The sequence below is a fragment of the Molossus molossus genome, unplaced genomic scaffold (assembly GCF_014108415.1).
Source record: "Molossus molossus isolate mMolMol1 unplaced genomic scaffold, mMolMol1.p scaffold_m16_p_1, whole genome shotgun sequence".
NCBI lineage: Eukaryota > Metazoa > Chordata > Mammalia > Chiroptera > Molossidae > Molossus > Molossus molossus.
In genome coordinates this window covers 29,927,585-29,944,810 of record NW_023425344.1, presented here as the reverse complement: position 1 = coordinate 29,944,810, position 17,226 = coordinate 29,927,585, and the positions used below count along the sequence as shown (strand labels likewise).

General features: G+C 38.6%; 1 protein-coding gene across 5 annotated transcripts in view; it reads left to right on the top strand.

The window, feature by feature from the left end:
• The first annotated feature begins 1,653 nt into the window (after positions 1–1,653).
• Positions 1,654–17,226, top strand: part of APBB2 (amyloid beta precursor protein binding family B member 2) — a 281,249-nt gene continuing 265,676 nt past the window's right edge. For all 5 annotated transcript variants that reach the window (XM_036279992.1, XM_036279983.1, XM_036280010.1 and 2 more), the window contains exon 1: positions 1,654–1,796. The gene's annotated coding sequence lies outside the window, so the exon portion shown is untranslated. The remainder of the gene's footprint in view (positions 1,797–17,226) is intronic.

The following is a 17,226-nucleotide window of genomic DNA, read 5'->3' as shown; positions in this document are numbered from 1 at the left end:
GACACTTGGTTTTTGAATGTCTAAATTAAGAATTACTGAGTTCAGTAATGAAGACTTCTTAATTCATTAACCCTTATTGTTCAGATAGGAGGAAGCCTATAGATCAGGCTAATGTAGTATCATCCCATTTCTGATTTGTATGCCTGTAGTATTTAATAAAAACCTTATTTGAAAATATTCTAATTCTATAAGTAATACATATGAATTATAGAAAACACTAAGAAGGAATTACAAATAACTTCTAATCCCATGACCCAGAAATAGCTGCTGTTCAAACTGTGGTGCCCTTTGATTATGCTCTCTCAGTTTGCAGAACAAGATGGACCAAACCATACGTGTATAACTTGATCTCTTACCTTTTTCTCGCTGTGTTTTTTTTAAACTTATTTTTAGGACTAACGTTTCAAATGAAGGTGGAGATTAATGTAATATTATGCTTGGCACGCTTGTGACAGGGTCTGTTTTGACTTACAGAAATAGAATTATGGAGCCAGTATCTGAAAATAACATTTGTCCTGTTGCTTCTTGACTAGGCTTTCAATATTTAGCATGCAGAGATGTTGTCATAACTATTACTATAACTAACAAATGAAGACTTCCTAATCTTTTAGTTCTTAATTGTTCACTGATTGCTTTAAAAGATCCCCTCATTTTAGATTTCTGCTCCAGAACTGCTAGCTGCAACCTCAGTAACAGACATTATTTTAACACAGTTTTTATGGATGCCACGATTCTTCAAACTGAAGCATGGTAGCTAGTGTGGGCCAGGCCACAGGTTTGGCATGAAGTAGGAAGTTATTAGAGTTCCTTTTGCTAAAATATATTATACATTTGATAATATTTATGATTCGCATGTTGAATATTGGTTTTGTATATAATTTTCCTTTATTAGGAAATGAAAGATTATTAGTTTCCCCTTTGAATTATTTAGCCTATAAAATTTTCTGTTGCACCATTCATTTTGCATTGAAAATACATTCTAGATCCTGAAATACATTGGAATTTTTTTATGACCTTTCCTTTATGTGACTTTTGGTGGTACCCTTTGAAGTCCTGAAATGTTTTTACATTTGATTGAGATTAAATCTGGGTTTCATCTTACTTAAAAAAAAAACCCACCATATTGAGCAAGTTAATTTTCTGTTCAAGTTCCTAAGGGGAATGATTCTGGCCCTCTGTGTCCCAAGAATTCTGGCTGAGCCCTGCCAGGACATTCCTGTGGTTTTCCACAGGGCAGATCAGTGTGTTCATGAAATTTTAGTTGTAGCTTGTGTTTTCTGTGGTTAATTAAAACATCTGGCTTTTAAATTTTCCACAAACAGCGCACAATCTTTTGGTCAAACCTTTTCAATAATGATTAAGTACTTTAATCCTCCTTTTACAATGGCCCAAGCTTGTCTCTAGGACACCTTATAAACTGTTGTCTCTGCTCATTCATGGTTTTAAACATTTAGGAGATGCTTGGGGTTATCCTCTGAAATATAAAGGAGGGAGGAAGGGAGGGGGAGAGAGAGGGAGAGAGAGGGAGAGGGAGAGGGAGAGGGAGAGGGAGAGGGAGAGGGAGAGGGCGAGGGCGAGGGCGAGGGCGAGAGAGAGAGACTCTCCTTTTTTGTAATGGTTTCTGGCCTTTGCCCCTCCAGGTTGGAGCTGCTGTGGGTGAGCTGCTGTGGTCCGTAGCCAAGCATGCTGTGGTTGGATCTGCCAAGCTGTGGAACAGAAACATTTGCTGGATGGAAAATCCATAAACGAAAGCTGCTGTGAGAGCCTGGGACAGACCATAACTTAAGCAAGATCAGGTTGGTATAAGATAAGAGGCTGGACAAAGTGGCTTGCGTCAGAAGGGGAAAAGTTGTTTTGTTCATTCCAGAAAGTGTTTTTGAGACAACCCCAAATGATCATTCCAGTTATTTGAGAGATTCCTAGCATTAACGGCAGATGTTGTGCCCTGATAAACTTCTGTGTACAGCATGGTGTTGCCTTCCTTCTTCCCCTCCTCTGTCCTGCCCTCTCTCATCTTCTTCTTCCAGAGAAGAGAGGGGGTCTCAAGTACAAGTATGTAAGAAGCCACAGCCAGAGGCCTCTCCTGATCACCGCAGTGATGTTGGCTTTATTTTTGAGGGAAAGCATCGTGCGGTGTCCCTGAGAAGCAAGGACTGGCACTGGCACTTTCTGAGACTTGCCTCCATTTGGATTTCACATGGTGGATCATGGAGACCTGCTGTTTGGGGTGGGGTGGGGGTGGGGTGGGAGGGCGGGCTCTTCTGTCTGTGCTCCCTCAGTTTGCTCTGCAAGTTTTTTATCTCCCCCCGAACAAAAGCTGGCAACACATGGTTTAACCTTAGGCATAAGATACTCATATAGGACAAAGGAGAAGAAAGGTCCTTAAAGTAATAAGAATATAAATAAGTGCAAAACAGTGGACCACAAGCATGAACGTGCGCAACAACCTCACATGTGGCAGTAAGATGGAAAATAATTTATTTTGAGAAAGTGTGTTGTGTAACGGGGACAGGCACTGCAAACCTTTTCTGCTGGATATTCAGTGGGAAACTCAGCATTAGACATAAGAAGCCTTAATAAATTCTCACCTGACCGAAGCAAGTTAGCAGTCTTGAGAACCTGTGATGTACTGAATGTCTGCTGACTCTGTTCACCCAGCATCCTTTTCCTCCTCCTTCAACAGATTACCCAGAGCTTCCCTGGGCAGCCAGTCACCCTTGCTTTGTTTCAGACTATGTAGTAAGAGGAGGTGACCTCACTGCCTCTGTTATGGCCATGTGACATAAGCCTGGCTAGTCGGGGTCACAAGGATGAATTTATAGAGGAGGAGCCCCAGTATTTTCACTGAAACTGTTGCAAAGACGTTTTTCCTTTTTGTGGGTCTGTGAAGCTGGAGCTACGTGTTACTCTCTTTGCTACCACTGAGGGAAAGCCTTTCTGAGAATGAAGGCAACACAGGAAATCAGAGTAGAGAGATGAAGGAAATGAGATGGGGACACACGGACACACACACACACACACACACACACACACACACACAATTTATGGTCCCAGAATCTACATCACCTAAAAACAGCAACTGCATTTTTACTTTCCTAGCAGAATAGCTGGTTAGTTTGTTAGGTGTCCATCACTTACATCTACAAACAATTTGATAGGAAATGCCTTTTAGGATGAGGTCCTAGCAAGAAATGACTGTGGCCATCCCTGTTTTCAGGGGCTCAGTGGGAGGATTGGCTAGACCAGTGTTTGGCTAGCTGACAGTGAAAAATGGATCACTAGAGGTAAGAACTAAGTTCTTGGGAGTAGAAGAGATGGAATTATGAGTTCTGCTGGGTGGTGGAGGGACTAGCAGAGAGAGCTGCTATTTAACAAAGGAGAAATAGGATTTCGTTTTCAGCAACATTGTTGTTGTTTTTTATCCTCACCCGAGGACATTTTTTTCGATATTTTGTTCAGATAGAGTGGGAGGGAGAAAGAGAGAGAGAAACATCGACGTGAAAGGGACACATTGAGTGGTTGCCACCCGCACAACCCAACTAGGGCCAGGGACAAACCGCAACCGAGGTACACGCCCTTAGCGGGAACCAAACCCGGGTCTCTCTGGACCGCAGGCCGATGCTCTAACCACTGAGCAAAATGGGCCAGGGCTCGTCTTCAGCAACATTTAAAAACATACACCTAAAAAAAAATTAATTTGATTACTTGCTTTTTGAATCTGAAAAAGGGAGGCTTTCCAGAGCCTATCGTTAAAAATAAATTGCAGATAAGGAAGATAATTTCAGAGCTTGCTCGTAGTAGAATCTTGGTATTTACTGTAAACACTTGTTTCAGGGGCAGCCAAATGAGAGGTTATCAGAGAGCTGTCCAGAGTTTATTTTAACACCACAGGGTAACAGTCACTCTTCTTATGAAAACCTCAGTTGGCTTTCTGTTCTAAGCAGAATTCCAAGTGTATCATGAATTTTAAAGATTTATTTCCTCTTCTTAATATTAAACTTTATTGTATTTTTAAGAAAATCATTGACATGGTTTGCTTCTGAAAAAATTTATAGATTTTATTTTTGGGTGGACAGTTTTAGTTTACAGAAGAATTGAGCAGGAAGTATAGAGTCCCCCCCCCCAAGTTTTCCCTGTTATTACCATCTTGCATTAGTGTGGTACATTTGTTAAAATTGATGAGTCAATGTTGATACAGTATGATTAACTAAAGTCTATAGTCTACATGAGGTTCACTCTTTGTGTTGTACATTTTATGAGTTCTGACAAGTATTTGATTTCTATCTACCACAACAGCATCACACATAATACTTTCTCTGCCCTGAAAATCCCTGTGTTCTAACCATTCATTCATTCTACCCTTCCACCTGAATTCCTAGCAATTACTAATCTTTTTACTGTCTCCATAGTTTTCCAGAATGTCATATAGTTGGAATCATACAGTATGTAACCTTTTTAGATTGGCTTCCTTCACTCTGCAATTTGCACTTTGCAATATGCGTGTCTTTTCCTGGCTTGATAGTTTTTTGTGTTTTTTTTTTATCCTCATCCGAGGACATTTTTTCTTTCTTTTTTTTTTTTTTATCCTCACCCGAGGACATTTTTCCATTTTTTGTACAGATAGAGTGGGAGGGAGAGAGAGAGAGGAAGAGATAGAGAGAGAGAAACATCGATGTGAAAGGGACACATCGAGTGGCTGCCACTGCACGACCAACCAGGGCCGGGGACAAACTGCAACCGAAGTACGTGCCCTTAGCGGGAACCGAACCCGGGTCTCTCCGGACCGCAGGCCGACGCTCTAACCGCTGAGCCAAACAGGCCAGGGCCATTTTTTTATTCAGATAGAGCGAGAGGGAGAGAGAGGAAGAGAAAGAGAAACATTGATGTGAAAGGGACACATCGAGTGGCTGCCACCCATATGACCCAACCAGGAAAGGACAAACTGCAACCCAGGCACGTGCCCTTAGCGGGAACCGACCCCGGGTCTCTCTGGACCGCAGGCCGACGCTCTAACCACTGAGCCAAACTGGCTAGGGCCTGAAGGACATCTTGGTGGCTTCCGAGTTTTGGTAGTTATGAATGAAGCCACTCTAAACATTCATGTGCAGGTTTTTGTGTAGACGTACTTTTCAACTCCTTTGGGTAAATACCTAGGAGCATGATTGCTGGATTGTATCATAAGAATATGTTTAGTTTTGTAGGAAACTGTCAAACTGTTTCCAAAGTGTCTGTACTATTTTGCATTCCTACCAATGAGTGAGAGTTCCTGTTTCTTCACATCCTCCCCAGCATTTGGTGTTGTCAGTGTTTGTATTTTATCCAGTCTAATATGTGTATAGTGGTATCTCATTGTTCTTTTTATTTGCATTTCCCTAATGAGGGATGATGTTGAGCATCTTTTCATATGCTGTGCTGTTTGCCATCTGGGTATCTTCTTTGATGAGGTGTCTGTTCAGATATTTTGCCAGCTTTTTAAATTGGATTGTTCATTTTCTTATTGTTGAGTTTTAAGAGTTCTTTGTATTTTGGATACAAGTCCTTTATCAAATAAGTTTTTTTATGCAAATATTTTCTCCCAGTTCTGTGGCTTGTCTTTTCATTCTCTTGACAATTTCTTTCTCATAGAAGAAAATTTTAATGAAGTCCAGCTTGTCAGTTATTTCTTTCATGGATTGTTGGTTTTGTATCTAAAAAGTCATTGCCATCCCAGGGTCATCTAGGTTTTCTCCTATGTTATCCTCTTGGAATTTTATAGTTTTACGATTAGGTTTATGATCTTTTTTGCATTCATGTTTATGAAAGTTTTAAGGTCTTTGTGTACATTTATTTATTTTTTGTATGTGATGTCCAGTTATTACAGTATCATTTATTGATTTATTGAAATCACTATCCTTTCTTTATTGAATGGCCTTTGCTCCTTTGTCAAAGGTCAATTGACTGATTTGTGTTGATCTATTTCTGGGCTCTTTGTTCTGTTCCATTGCTTTATTTGTTTATTTTTTTCACCAACACCACACTGTCTTGATTATTGTAGCTTATAGTAAATCTTCAAGTCAGGTAGTGTTAGTTCTCTGATCTTGTTCTTTTCCTTCAATATTGTATGGGCTCTTCTGGGCTTTTGGCCTCTCTATGTAAACTTTTAAATCGGTTTATCAATATCCACAAAATAACTTGCTGGGATATTTTTTTTAAATCCTCACCTGAGGATAATTTTCCATTTATCTTTAGATAGAGTGGGAAGGAGAGTGAGAGAGAAACATTGATTGGCTGCCTCCTGCACGACCCTGACCAGGGCTGGGGACTGAACTGCAACCAAGGTACCTGCCCTTGACCAAAAATGAACCTGCAGCTCTTTGGTCCATGGGTTGATGCTCTAACCACTGAGCAAAACCAGCCAGGGCACTTGCTGGGATTTTGACTGAGATTGTGTTGAGTCTATAGGCAAAGTTGGGAAGAACTGACATCTTGATAATATTGTCTTCCTATTTATGTACATGAAATAACTATTTCTTTAGATCTTTTTTTATTATTTTATCAGAGTTTTGTAGTTTCCCTCAAGTGGATTTTGTACATATTTTGTTAGACTTATATCTAAGTGTTTCATTTATTTTGGTGATAATATAAATAGTATTGTGTTTTTAATTTTAAATACCAATTGTTTATTATTGGTGAATAAGAAAGCAAGTGCCTTTTGTATATTAACCTTGTATCCAGCAAACTTGCAAATTTGCTATAATTGATTATTAGTTTCAGTTCTTTTGTTGATTCTTTGAGATATTATCTGCAAACAAAGACAGTTTCCTTCTTTCCTTCCTTCCTTTTTTTCCTCCCTCCCTCCCTCCCTCCCTCCCTCCCTCCCTTCCTTCCTTCCTTTTCTCCCTTCCCTTCCCTTCCCTCCCCTCCCCTTCCCTTCATTCCTCACCCGAGGATATTTTTCTATTTATCATCAGATAGAGTGGGAGGGAGGGAGAGACAGAAAGAAACATCAACTGGTTGCCTCCTGGACAACCCAACCAGGGTTGGGAACAAACAACAAGCTAGGTAAGGTACGTGCCCTTGACCGGAATCGAACCAGTGACTCTTGGTCCACAGGCCAACGCTCTAACCTCTGAGCCAAACCGGCCAGGGCAGTTTTATTTATTTTTTCCCATTTCATATGCCTTTTATTTTCTTGTCTTATCTCACTAGTAAGGACTTCAGTGTGATGTTCAGTGGGAGTGGTGAGAGGTAACATCTGTTCCTTGATCTTGATCTTAGTGAGAAAGCATCTAGTTTCTCACCATCAAGTATAATGTTAGCTGTAGGTTTTGGTAGATTTTTAAAATCAAGTTGAGGAAATTATCCTATATTCCTAGTTTGCTGAGAGGTTTTGTCATGAGTGGATGTTGGATTTTTATCAGATGCTTTTTCTACATCTGTTGATGGGATCATATGGTTTTTCCTTTTTAGCTTATTGATATGGGTTATTTAATTGATTTTTGAATATTGAACCAGCCTTTTGATAAGGATTGTATTGAATCTCTAGATCAGTTTGAAGAGTAGTTCCATTTACAAATATTAAGAGTTCTGATCCATGACCATGGGGTATGTTTCCATTGATTTAGGTCTTTTTTAATTTCAACAATATTTTTTGGTTTTAGGGAACAAAAATTAACATTTATTCCTAAGTATTTTTTCTTTTTGATGCTTTTATAAGTGGAATCATTTAAAAATTTTTATTTTTAGAATATTCATTGCTACTGTATAGAAACACAATTGATTTTTGTATATTGGTCATGTTTTCTCCTACCTGTTGAACTTGTTTATCAGTAGTGATAAACAGTTTTTTACTGGTATTTGACTGCCTTAGGATTTTCTACATACCAGATTATATCATCGGAGATTAGAGATAGTTCTGTTTCTTGTGTAGTCTGGCTGTTATCATTTTTTTACAGTGATATGAAAACTTTATTGTGATGTGAGAAATACCAAGTACTGTAATGTGCTTTGGAGTTTCTAATGAAATCATCCTATTGCGTAGCTTTTCTAAAAGGACAAAAGATGGTAATTATGAAATTTGTCTCCTCATAATTAAGCTGGTTATTCAATCAGTGAGTTGCTTAGCCATTCCTTTTTTTTTTTCCATCCTCACCCGAGGACATTTTTCCATTTTTTACTCAGCTAGAGCGGGAAGGAGAGAGAGGAAGAGAGAGAAACATCGATGTGAAAGGGACACATCGAGTGGCTGCCACCCACACGACCCAACCAGGGCCGGGGACAAACTGCAGCCAAGGCACATGCCCTTAGCGGGAACCGAACCCGGGTCTCTGTGGACCGCAGGCCGACGCTCTAACCGCTGAGCCAAACCGGCCAGGGCACTTAGCCATTCCTATATATTTTTTGGGGAGATGCCTATTAAAATCCTTTGCATATTTTAATTTTAGGTTATTTGTCTCATTGGATATATGTATTTGCACATATTATCTCCCAGTCTTTGGCTTTTTTTTTTTTTTCTTTTTTAATTGTGTCTTTTGAGGCCCAAAAGTTTTTAATTGTAATAAAGGTCAATATATCATTTTTTCTTCCAAAGCTCATGATTTTTGTTTCTAAATACTCTTTGCCTAACCAAAAGTCACAAAGATTTTCTCCAATGTTTCTTTCTGGAGCATTTATTTTTTTAATCCTCATATTCAGTTCTGTGATCCATTTTGGATTAAATTTTGTGTATGGTGTGAGGTTCAGGTATACTTTCAATTTCTTTCTGTTCTTTTCTTTTTTGCATATGGATATTCAGTTATCTCACCACCATTTGCTGAAAAGATTATCCTTTACTTGTTGGGTTTATTTCTGGACTCTCCGTTCTGCTCCTTATGCCAGTAGCACACTTTACTTAGGTTTTTACAATGAATTTTTCTGTGAAAAAGGTTTTTTTCAAGAAATAAGCTTAAGTTGCCATATATTTCTCTTTTTAAGAAAAAGCAAAAACAAACTATTATTGTATTTTTGCTACTTTTGCTCTCCTTTTCTGTTCGAGTCATTCTGTTAAAGGTATCTAGTATCGGGTTATTTCTTTGTGCATAACTACGGGAATCTGAAGCGGTAGAAGACAACGTAAATCCATCTAGATGCATTTTCTAGATTACGACATTTATTACCTTAAAAAGCACTTCTTTCCTGATTTCATTTTTATGTTTATTTCAAAAGACAAAGTAAGTCAACAAACAAAACAGAAACAAACTCATAGAGAGAACAAATTGATGGTTGCCAGATGGGAGGGGGGTTGGAGGATGGGTGAAAATGTGAAAGGACGAAGAACTCCAAATTGACAGTCATAAAGTGGTCATGGAGATATAGTCAGCATAGAGGATATAGTCAATATTGTAATAATTGTATGTATGGTGCAGGTAGGTGCAAGGCTTCTCGTGATGATCCTTTTGTAAGATACATAAATGTCTGACCACTATGCTATACACTTGAAACTAATAGATAGTATTGAATATCAACTATAATTGAAAAAATTTACATTTTAATGTTTTCATTGTTTTTTTTAGAGAGAGGAGAGATAAAACATTGATTGGCTACCTCCTGCACGCCCCCTACTGGGGATCGAGTCTGCAACCTGGGCATGTACCCTGACAGGGAATTGAACCCAAACCTCTCAGTCCATGGGATGACGCTCAGTCCACTGAGCCACAAATTTAAATTTAATTTAAATTTTAACTTTAAAAAATGCTTTTTAAAAAATAAAAGTGGTAAGCATTTTTATACCCATTTTCCATTGAATAAAACAGATTAAATTAAAAAAATTTTATTACTTCTTTTTAATCATTGCCAATAACTGCTGATTGAAGGGTTTATAAGTTTGGTAATTATTTCAAGAATATCAAGTACTTTTATTAATGGTTATATGAGCTGGGTCTTTTTACCCGAAAAACTAAATTTCACAAAACTATTATTTTACTAAATGGAAAATTATGAATTAGTTTTGGGTTTTTGGAATATAGTACAATTTTATGTTTTATGAAAATTGGACAGTTTTCATAATATAGTTAAAATGCTAGCTGTATTTATACTTACCTTTGCTATTTTTTCTTTGTATTAGTATGGTTTTCAATAGACTACTGTGCAGATATGAATATAATTATATGGGAATTGTGAAGTTTAAATTTATGTCTCTACTTATAACTCTGTAAAAACTGTGAATGCATAAAGATTGAAAAGGAATAATAAAAAAAGAAGTCATTGCTTTATTGCAGCAATTTTCAGCCATTGTGCCACAAGAGACACACTGGTATGCTGTAAGAATTTGTAAAACATGCAACACCTGACTATTTAGTCAGGGCAGTGACTTTTTTTCCCTTGGCTTATCAATTAAAAAAATGACCACAGCCAACACAACAATAGTCGTTCAGTATGAATGAATCAAAATTGTACCTTATTTTTGTTAGATTGGCAAAAAATATATTTTTTGGTGTTCTGCAGAATTTTAGTAATTAATTTATGTGTGCCATGAGATGAAAAAGGTTGAAAATCGCTGCTTTATTGGGATGTTTGAACTCTACTTGGCCATTTTCCTTTATTTTGTTTTTTTTTTTTTTGGTAAAGTTATAATTTTGTTTGGGGACTGACTTTTATTTTTAATGTGAGATATATATAAATTTGGTATTGCTGAGATGCAGAGACACTTCCCTTCTTTGGCATATAGCTAAAAGCTGATTTTTGCCACCGGCTTTAATTGGCAGTTAAAATCACAGTGTTCGATTTAAAACATGTTTTCTGCAGTTCCATTAGTGGGTCAAGCCATTCTGTGCAGCTCTCCAGGATGGCTTATCTGTTTTCTGCTCTGTTTTTTTAATCTCCTCATTTCAACCTGGGCAGAGCAGCTTGATGGGAACTGACATGTTTGTTACCTGGCCCTCTGCTTTTCTTGGCAGTCCTTTGGCTGATTTATCAGTTCTTGGCTGATACTATCACTTCATAAAATGCATCCACAGAACAACATGGAGTTATTCTTTTTTTTTTAATTGTTCATTTAAAAGAAAAAGCCACAGATAAGCTTTCATTTCTGTCTCAAGGATCTTGGAAGTGGGTATCACGAATCTTTTAACCCAGTTGCTTCTACAAATTTTTTCTTTTTCTTTGATGCCCTTTCCGAAATCTCTGTGACCTGTTCTCTGAATGATGAATGACCCTATAAGGAATGTAGTATAATGTTGTAGGAGGATTTGGTCTTGTTGGTCTTGTTTTTCTTAGGGAGCTGAACCTTTACTTTGAGTGGAGTGTCGTGCTGACTGAAATCAGGGGTCCAGGATGATTGAGCTGCAGAAGTTCGAGTTGTGGTACAATTATATTTGTGAAGGCTCCAGCCTATTTATAATAATGTGGTTGCAGATGAAGAAAAGTCACAGCAACTTAAGTCACATTCGGTGCAAGAATAAAGAGTTTCTGGAAATTGCTTTCATTAGGAGAAACCATTTTTGTGTAAATCTGTAATGAGGATGTTTATGATAAATATATTAACAGTTTGGAATATTACATGTTTTTATTTTTTTGCTTGTCTTTATATTTTTATGTTAAATAATCTGTGAAGTATTAGGTTTCCTTTGAAAGGTTTCAAAAAGACCACACTTGAGTGACATCTGGGCAATTGTTATTTATTTCAATGTAGTTAAACTGATATAAAACAAGTAATAGTTTCTTAGTCTGATAGTGAGCTATATGAACAAAACATTTAATTTGATTATATTGTCCAAATAAGATCTGTATTTATGACATAACTGTTCAGAATTTTCTAAATTTCCAAATTGATTAAAAAAGGATTGATCCTCAGCTTCATTTATAAACGAAAATAGTCTGTTGGAAATTTTTACATAGACGGTGTTCAAGCCCAGTAATGTATTTAAAACATGAATATCAGTATCAGTCTAGCTTGTCTCAGGAAATGCCTCTGTGCAGTCTACTAGTGCACATTTTTTTTTATCCTTACCCAAGGACATTTCTGTTTTTGTTCAGATAGTGGGAAGGAGAGAGAGGAAGAGAATGAGAGATAGAGCGAAACATCGACGTGAAAGGGACACATCGAGTGGCTGCCTCCCGCATGACCCCAACCAGGGCCAGGGACAAATTGCAACCGAGGTACATGCCCTTGACCAGAATTGAACCTACGACTCATTGGTCCTCATCTTAGTAACTATTCTGTGCTTGGTTTCATAATGGTGATTTTCTTGAAGACTTAAGGTTGCACATAGTTCGTTAGCGCTGTGGCTCTTTGCTGGTGTCTGGTTAAAGCATGACAGTGCCCAGAAGTAAGAGGGTAATTAGTGACTTTACCAAAGACTTATCACAGAAATAAACATCTGGAGTTGCAACCATGACTTTAGGCCCTCGATGATACTAAAATTGGATTCAGAATGATCACTGGTCATGAGCAATATTCATTTATGAGTGATGAGAGGTGCTGGATTAATTTTACTTAGTTCAGTGCAGTTTAATTACATTCCGAGGTAACTTGTTAATGGTATCCTCTGTGGAAGGCTACTTCGGTAGTTGCTAGAGAGAATAAAATGTAATATTCTGGGGGAGAGACAGCCAGAATACAAGCTCTTTTGGGCTAACGTTTTATTGAGCATGTCCCATATGTTACACACTCAAGCACTTTCTCAGCCTTTGATGAAGGGGTGGGGGAGGGAACTTTATTTGATCTTGACATCAATCCTATGAGAGAGATAGTATTACCCTGTTTTATGGATAAAGAAGCTGAGGTTCAGAAAGACCAAAAGATTTTATCCAAGTCTCACATCTTCTAATTTAAATTTGAATCTGAGCTTTTCCTCAAACTTTATTATATACCAGTATAAATAAAAGCCACACCTATGAAGCAGTCGACCTATAGAAAACTCACTCTCTTTGTATCTCTTTTATAGCTTTCTCTGTTCTTATAACTAATGAGATAATAAAGGCCCAAAGTAATATATGAATGGAAGGCTTTGGAATTTTCAAGGAGTGCTAATGTGAATGTAGATTATTCTAGAGATGTGGCATTTTGTTATTTTTTATAAGTAAGCAGGAGGTAGGAGGCTGTCGGTGAATGGGGGTTTTCAAGCCTTTTTCCCTGAGGAAAATACCTAATCAGACCCTCAGAGGTGGAAATACAAATGCAGGGCATGTTTGGGAGTCTGTCCCAGGTTTCACGGCCAAGGTATGTAGCCCAGCCTTCCCTCTATCAACTTGCTGTTATCCAGAGGTATCTGGTTGCTGGGGGAATCAGACACTCCAGAGCAGCTACTTAGAGAAGGAAGGAAGAAGGACATTCCTGACTGTTTCCATCCCTACTCTGCATTCCTCGCTTGGGGACTTTGAGCTTATATTTGCACTGACTGCCATGGGAGCTTCCTAGGATCTGACAATGTGGAGGATCCAAGGTGTTCAACTCTATGATGGTATGTGACTCGCGTCTATCTTCTGCTTTCCTAGTGTTTTCAGCTGCTAGTATTCTTAGCTGAGTACTGCTATGCTCTCAAGGAATATGTCCCCCCAAATTCATATGTCGAAATCCCAACTCTCAAAGATGATAGTACAAGGAGGTGGTGACTTTGGGAGATGCTTAAGTCATAAGAGTAGAGCCGTATAAAAAGTCATAAGAGTAGAGCCGTATAAAAGAGGCTCCAGAGCGATTCCTAACCCCTTCCACCAGGTGAGAACACCAGGAAAAGGGCCCTCACCAGAAGGTGACCATGCTGGCACCTTGAACTTGGATATCCAGCTTTCAGAACAGCGAGCAACAAATTTCTGTTGTTTAGAAGCCACCCAGTCTGTGGTATTGTGTTATAGCAGCTACATGAACTAAGGTAAGTACTCAGCAGGTGATAACCCCCCTTCTTCCCCGCCTTCTTTTCCTGCAGTTGTATCTTAGACAAAGAATGTAGAAATAAAGTAAAAGGTCAGCTACACAGAACCCTTTACAAAGCTGTGGTTGCCAGCCTCCAGCTCTGCTCTGAGATGTTTCTGGTTCGGCTCAGAGTTTGTGTTGTCTGCTTGTCTGCAGTTCTGTGCTGCAGTTTGAGACAAAGCAGGTCAGTTGTGATACTTGTAACACAGGCAGAAAAGGGACTACTGTCTATAATTAAATCGTCTTCTAAAATAGACACTGTCGGAGAGCAATTTGGCAAGGTGTTTCAAAACTTAAAATCACCAGCAATTTTATAAATAGGTTCACTTAAAACCATGCCAAAATAATTTGCAAATTATATTATAGCATCTTTGTAAAGAATGAAGTAGCTCTGTATGTGTGCTGATTTGGAATTTACATGTGTGTGTGTATACACACACACATATACATACACACACACATATACACATACACACACACACATATATATATGAATGTGCATGTATCTATGTAAAATGAAAGTGTTTTGTAGAACCATATGAATACCATTCCTTTTGTGTAATTAAAATATATGTGTGTGTGTGTGTGTATATGCTGGTATATATATATATATACACACACACACACACACACACATATTTTTCCCTGAAAAGGTATGAACTGCTTATACACTGAAAAACTTCTCTCTTTTCTGCATTACTTGAATTTTCTCGCCATGTTCATGTATTTATTTTCTTTCCTTTTAGGAAAGAATCAGGAGCTAGCTGGACAGTATGATCATGGGTCATTTTGCTTCATTATGTTTTAATATAGTTTGTAAAACCTACTAAATGTTTTTAAAAACTGTAATTTTTTTTTAATGTTCATTGGTCAGTCTTTCTTATCCTCTTTGCATGCAGAGGAAGTAGGTAATTTTTGTGGGGAGAATGGTCAAGTGTGTGCTAGGCCTGCGAATGTTCCCTTGAAAGCTCATTAGTTAAAACATTGAGTTGAGAAAGAGAAAGGAAAAATACAGATGTTTACCAAATGTGATTGAAGTACAAAGAATCCCATCTTGCTGAAGTGTGTCTGAAAGTGGACCTTTATGCTCATTTTGTTTGCTTTAAATATGAGCTTTGGACTGAACTGTATTTGCTTTTCGGACTATGAGGCTGGAGGTATCCTTGGAAGTCTCCAAAATGTGATTGCTAATCAGGAAAGCTGCTTGCTAAGAAAGGCCTGCCTGTCTGGACTAGAAGTAACGACAGATGCACAGATAAAGGCAGTGCGCTTTTTAAATGTCTTTTCACTTCTGTGTCCAGATTTTGCTTTCCTCTTAATTAAAACGCCTAGACACAGGTCATAGGTCAAAGGAGATGACTCCCCTAAACTCTTCCAGTAGCAAGAACTGCTTAACTCTTCAACTCTTGATAGGCTTTTTCTGGAAACTGTTGTATTCATTTCTCTGGTGTGATTCACCTCCTTTGGTTTTAGTTTGAATGCTGAAATTTAACAGTAGAGATAGGAAGATGACAGTTTTTCTTTAGAATGTAGGCAGTGGTGGTCTGGAGAATAAATTCATTGTGGCATCCCTTATCTATACATATTTCAATCTATTATAATTGATGTTTCATTTTTAAAAATCAATAAGCCATATGAATTTTTCTAGTTTTAAAAAAGACTTTTAAGGACTTCTTTTTTCTTAAAATGATCTGATAGATAGACCATCAGAATTATTAATATTTATTTTTCTTATCTTCCATTTTTTTTCTTTATAGCCTATGTACCTTACGCTGAGTCATGACAGGAATTATAACCCCCATATTTTAAGGTATTTGAATTGTAATCTATTAGGGAGATTAAGATAACAATGTCCAAAATACATATATGTGTGTTTATTTGTATGTGCACATAATTGATCATTCATGTCTACAATATAGAAAAGTCTGAAACACGACCACTGTCAGTGGGTATCATGAATGACAGGAACTGAGGAAGCTGGCGTAGGTGGAGGTCAGAGCAGGTGTCCTCTGACCAGAGGCCTGCCTGAGCAGGTGGTGTGTGATGGGAGTGCCATTCTGAACACCAACCCTGCGGCGGTTTTTGGATGAAGGGAGGAGATCATCGAGGTGGGAGAAAAAACTGGAGTCCTTCACAGACACCTAGGAATGAGGAGAAGGGTCTGGGCTGGGGCTTCGTCTTGACTAGTGACAAAGAAAAAATGGAGGCATGTTTCCAAGATCCAGAAAACCTTATTGACTTGACCTTTATAACATGCCCATTGGTGCCGCCTTGACCCAGGCCATGTATTCTGTCTCACCTGGACTCGTCCAAGGGCCTCCTGATTGCTTTCCTTCTTCTGTCCTTGTCTTCCCACACACTGCTCTCAGTAGACTGGTTCTGTAAAAAGTCACGGCGCTGTGCTGCTCAGAACTTGCAGTGACTTTTCTGCCCTCATGATAAAAAATGAAGTCCCCACAATTGCTTGAAAATCCCCATACCGTGCCCCTGCTTGCCTCTCTGACTTCATCTCCTCACATTCTCCCTCAGCTAACTCCACTCCACCCGCACTGGCCTTTGAACCCACTGGGCATATTTTTGCCCAGGGGACTTTACATTCGCTCCTTCTTCCTCCTGTTTGTTGTTCCCCAGATGTCCATGTGGCTCACCTTTTCTCTTACGTAACCTGTGATCAGATGTCACCATCTCTGTGAAACCTGCCCTATGTACCCAGAACGACATACTGAAAACAGCAAACCCTCCTGCTCATCCTCCCCAAATCCTTCTCCTTCTTTATTTTTTCCTTCTTTATTAGAAACGTATCCCTTTCTAACACACTACATACTCTACTTATGTTTTAAGTGACCTATGTTTTAGGTATTTTCCTCATTATAATACAAATAATAAAAATTCCAAGAGGAATTACTATAAATATAAATCTGTAACTACAAATTCCAAAAGGCAGGGCTGTGTGTGTATTCGGGGATATGTCCGCATCATCTGGAACAGTGCCAGTGGAGGGTGGGTGCTTGATAAGTAGCTGTTGCATGAATGAAGGCGTAGCTTTCAAGAGGCACGCAACATCTGCCACAAGTCAGTCACTGAGGATGAAAAAGAAGGAAAGGACACAAGCCTTGCCCTCAGCACACTTGGTGTTTTGGGGAGACAGCCAGGAAACAAAGTGTATTGCCTTAAGACAGTGTATCCAAATTTCTGTGCCAACCAAGTAAAGGAGCAAGAAATTCTTCTTTTTCTGTGTCTTTTCTGGACGTGGGGTTGGACTTTCCAAGGCCCACAGGTGGGGGAGAGGTGATGACGTTTCAGGCAGGTAGCAGTGTCTAGACTATGGAGGCAGGACCATGCACAGAGCTGCTCAGGAA